Source organism: Oryzias melastigma, linkage group LG14 (genome assembly GCF_002922805.2).
Source record: "Oryzias melastigma strain HK-1 linkage group LG14, ASM292280v2, whole genome shotgun sequence".
NCBI classification, from domain to species: domain Eukaryota; kingdom Metazoa; phylum Chordata; class Actinopteri; order Beloniformes; family Adrianichthyidae; genus Oryzias; species Oryzias melastigma.
Window position 1 is genome coordinate 28,748,699 of NC_050525.1, and position 4,710 is coordinate 28,753,408.

The 4,710-nt window shown below is 36.7% G+C and overlaps 1 long non-coding RNA gene across 1 annotated transcript; it reads right to left on the bottom strand.

Annotated features, from left to right (window-relative positions):
* Window positions 1-219: 219 nt before the first annotated feature.
* Window positions 220-3,572, bottom strand: LOC118599642. Its single transcript, XR_004949071.1, has 3 exons — window positions 3,211-3,572; window positions 1,409-1,506; window positions 220-594 (listed from the first exon to the last, which is right to left on the bottom strand). It is a non-coding gene; the product is annotated as an uncharacterized LOC118599642 (long non-coding RNA).
* Window positions 3,573-4,710: the final 1,138 nt, after the last annotated feature.

Below are 4,710 nucleotides of genomic sequence, written 5' to 3' on the forward strand. Positions count from 1 at the left end.
CGTTTTCAGCTATTACCTTAAGTTATTTCAACTATCAACCTCTGCATTTTTAGTTTTCAGCTCAGCGTTTTTAGCTATCAATTTCAGCATTAGCTGTTAGGACTTTCTTTGCGTGCTGGGGTGAAACAACAACCAAATGAGTCAGTCCTGGGGTTTTTTCTGTGTTAGTCTTCACTGTCACTTCCGGTGCTTTTAGCGACCGTTTTCAGCTAAGATGGAGCGACAACGACAAACGGATAAAAAGAGCAGCTCCACGTCTATCGTCAGGATCCCAGTTTGCCGTTTTCACTGGAAGAAAGTTTGTTTTAGATTGCTCTTCTTTTTCAGGTAAAAATGGTTGTTAATGAACACAGAATCAAATAGATAAATTAAACCGTATTCTTTATTTCCTCCTTTTAGTTTACGACATGCAAAAGAATATTGTATTTGGTCCACGGACCGGGATCCTACTTATATAGGAGAAAGTTTGACCTTCAGCTTCTCTGTCCTGGAAGTCAACGATCGTCTTCTGGATGTCTGTGGTGTCGTCCCGCCAGTCACCCGTGTTCATGCTGATCCCACCGGCTGAGAGATTTATCCTTTATTGAGAAGTTTCTGGAAAGTATAAGAAAAACAAGCTCTTGAAATAAACCAGTCTGAACGTTTCATTTTATTCACATATTACAACATCAGTTTATAGAGTGACTTTTTTAGTATAAGTGAGCTTCAGTTTTTAACGGATTTACCAAAGTTTCAAGTTTTGGTGTTTCCAAGTTTTTCCCTGTTCTCCAACTCTGAACTAAATCCTGCAGTTTTCTCAGACAGCCGCGCTCTCATGTCTCTGCCACAGTTCAGCTCTTTGCCAAACTTTAGACACGCTTTCCTGCATGGTTATCATAGCAACCATAAACATGCCTCAACGCCGACACGTTCCGGTGTTATCAAACCAACTTAAATGAAGCCACTCCTCCGGAAGTCTGTGCACGTTTGGCTTTGATGACAAACGTGCACAGAGTTGATTTTTTTTATGCATTATGTAACGCATGTGGTGATACTCCGCCCACTTTGCGTGATGCAAACACACAACGCTCCTTGATGTTTGATACTTAACAAAATTCAGTTTTTTATAGACACACATTTATTTGCACAAACATGAGAAAAACAAACACAAAGTTGCGGTTTGACTTTTAGAAACTACTCAGGTGTAGGGAGCCAAATCCACGCCAGCCGGGGTCTGTGTGCAGGGGGGGTCACCATGGAAACCACAAACTACAAGATGAGCATCATCTATCGAGCGTTTGCTGACCAGCCCGAGTCAGGAGCAGACCGTTGTGTTTGTTTTCTTCATGCTGAAAATGACTTTTCCTTTGGGAACGAGTTGTGACTCTAAATATCAGCTGAGCGGTTTATAGTTGTTAAAGCGACAAACCTTTCACTGGGTCATCACACCGCAGAGCTCTCGCCTGCAGAGCTGCTATTGTTGAAACAAGGAGGTGGAGTGGGGGGGGTGGTGTTTGCAGAGCTGTGCTGTAAATCCAGAAAAGATGAATAAAAACGTCACAATAGTGAGAATGAAAACAGATAAAAACAAAAAACACTTTTAAAGTTTTTATTTTCCTTCGGTTTATTTCAAGCTATTAAAACAATGTTGACAAACAAAAGAAATACATTTTTTTAGCTCCTTATGACTGGAACAATCTCTACGCTCCATTACATCTTTGTCATCGTTTTTTGTAAATTTAGAATATTTAATTTGTGGCCCAATTTATTGCATTTATTAATTTTTCTATGTTTTCTTTTTGTTTGCTTGTTTTCTCATAAATATTTTCACTAACAGTTTTTGAAATGTTAGGTGGGGTCGATACTGAGAGTCTGTGTGTGTTATGCGTACTTAATTCCAGTTTATACAGTTTTTGCTTGTTTTTTTCAATTGTTATTTAATTCTACTGTCTTTTGTATTTCTGATTTTTTTTCCTAAAGGAAGACCCTCTTAAGAAGAGATGTTGCATCTCACGAGGCTTATTGTCCCATTTCAGTTCAAATGTATAAATAATCTAAAAAAAAAAAAAAAATTATTAAACTTTAGGTAATTAGTAATAATTAGTTGTAAATGGATTGGGAAAAAAGTGAAAATCCAATAAACATTATGTCTGTCAAACTGGACAAAGGTGAAGAAAAAAAAGAAGATCTGCTAAAGAAAAACAAAGAAAAAAATATTTAATCCAACCAAAATGATTACTTCATTACATTTTTTTCCCATTTAAGCTGCAAAAGACAAACATATCGACACAAAAGTTCCACCATTCCCTCTGCTGAGTAATGTAAAGTGATGCTGGCGTTTGATACTTCACTGATTAATTGTTAAAAAGGGAGTGAAGCCATTTGATGTAATCCCTCCTCTATTATGTTTTACTTAAAGATGTTTCACTCTGATGAAAATGGTGTTTTGAAGATGTTCTTGTGGTATTTTCCTGGTGAATTTAAAGAAAATTAGTCTGTATTTCTGAGTACTTATTCAAATTGTTGTGAATCAGGAACAGATCCGTGAACGTCTTTGTTTTTCTTGTCTGAGCTGAAATCTAAACGTTCGGCTGATAGCTCCAATAATACTCATCCGTTTTGTTAAGTTTGGGGTGTGAGGGGCTCTAAGCGAGTGGGAGAGCATCTAAAAAAGGGGGGCAGAGTTGCCAATTATGGTCACGTGTCCTAGAAAACATAAAAAGTTCTTTATTTTGGCTAAAAACAGCATCATTATTATTAAAAGACTCCTAGTAATGATTTGAAAATAGATCAAAAATAGATCAGAGTGAGACTTCAGCTTTTTTTTTTCTTCACAAACTTTCAATGCATCTAATTCCCTGTAGAGTTATTGAAACTTTACCAGTCCAAGCGCAGATTATAATTTAAAAAATCCATAATAATGATATCAGACGGTGAATGTCGGACCAGGAACTGAAAGATCCACATAAAGTGGTAAATACTGTCATCAGGGCATGCATAATCACAACTATTCCCACTGATGCCATTCTCTCTATAGTTCTATACAAAAATGTATGTTACATTTTTTTTTGATCACACAAGAAAAACAAACAAAATCAAAACAGAACTAAAGTTACAGCAAACTCGAGCAGCATTTTAAAGGTTCCAAAAAAGTCCCAAACTTTAAAATCTGTTTTAGAGAAACCTCAAACTAAGACTACAACACAAAAGTTTAGTTTCTTTATTTCAAACCTTCACTAAAAGTCTTTTTCCGGTTCATTTCTGCTTTTTCTTTCTTTGATGAATGCAGGAACTTCCTGTGTTGAGAATGGAAGAACTTCAGTCTAAATAGATTCATTTTCACCACAAATATTTCTCGATAAATCAAACAGTTTCAGACCAAAACAAGAAACATTTTTATTATTAAAACTATTTTTATGTAAATCCGACAGACAGGTGATGTTTGAAGCCTTCGCTCTGAAATATTGAGACTTTGTTTTCGACGGGCGCTACACAAATCCACAGGATTATATTCTTGGTGTTGTTTGAACAAACGGCTGCGCGGCCCAGACTGTCATTAGCAGCACAAAGCGTCTGTGACGACAGCTTTATGGCCGCCGTTGGATGCAGGTGTCCTCAAAATGGTGAAAATCCAGTTATTCAACTAGTTAACAAAAAGTAAGCGTGGGAAAATGGTTTTGGAGCAAAGCGCTTCACATTTGATGAATGAGCTGAAAGAGAGCGAGGACGGTGCGTGGGTGGCCGGACGCCGCTTCGGCTGTTCTTTGATTGGCTTACTTTGTTTTCTTCAAGATCATTGCAACAAAAGTTGTGTTTCGCTGCAACCTTTGACCAGCGTTGACTGTTGAAGGAACGTTTCAGCTTTTTGTGTTTTTCAGACAGTCAGAATGATGAACTTCGTGAACAGAGCAGTCTGGATTTGAGCTTTTTATTCTGTTTCTGTGTGAAAGTGAAGAAACGACGATCATTCTGACCCTTTTCTGAGTTGAGTTTGTTCAAACGATTTAGCTGTGAGTTTAAAACTTTAACAGATGCATAAATTATGATCAACAAACGTTTTTGGTGGAGTTATAGAACCACATTCTGAAAAATACTGAGAAAAAACAAATATTGAAGTTTTTATTCTTTTTTAGCCCCAAACCAAAAATAAAAAACACAAAATTCATGTAAAAAATGTGATTTATCAAACTATAAATCAGTGATCAGCTTCAAATGTTGATTTTAACATAAAAATTGTAGCATTTCTGCTTCTGTAAAATCTGACAGAAAACTTAATCTGATTGGAAAAATCTGAGTCAGTTTTGATGTTTATCCTGTTTGGAGAGAAAACAGACTCACTCTGATTCGTGCGTGCGTAAATCTTAAATTGTAGGAAAATTAGGATGCGTGCGTATTCTTGATTCGTGCTTTGGATTTGTGCGGTTGATCCGGAGCACTCACTGTCCGAGGAGCTGCTGCAGACCGGAAGCGCTCTTATTTAGAAAATATTCTTATTACTAAAGGATTAGTGTTTTAGAACCATTATTTAATAATAATAAAAATATATTATATTTTTAAGAAACTGAGAAAATGCCAAGATTTACCGGATATTATTCACAATGGAAGTTTAAAACGGCTGTGATGAACGAGCATTCTAGTAGTACTTGAACGCATCTCTCACGGACAAATTTGTGAGACGTGAAAAGAGTCTCACGATGGATTCGTACGTAACTGATGTGCTGTGTGTGCATA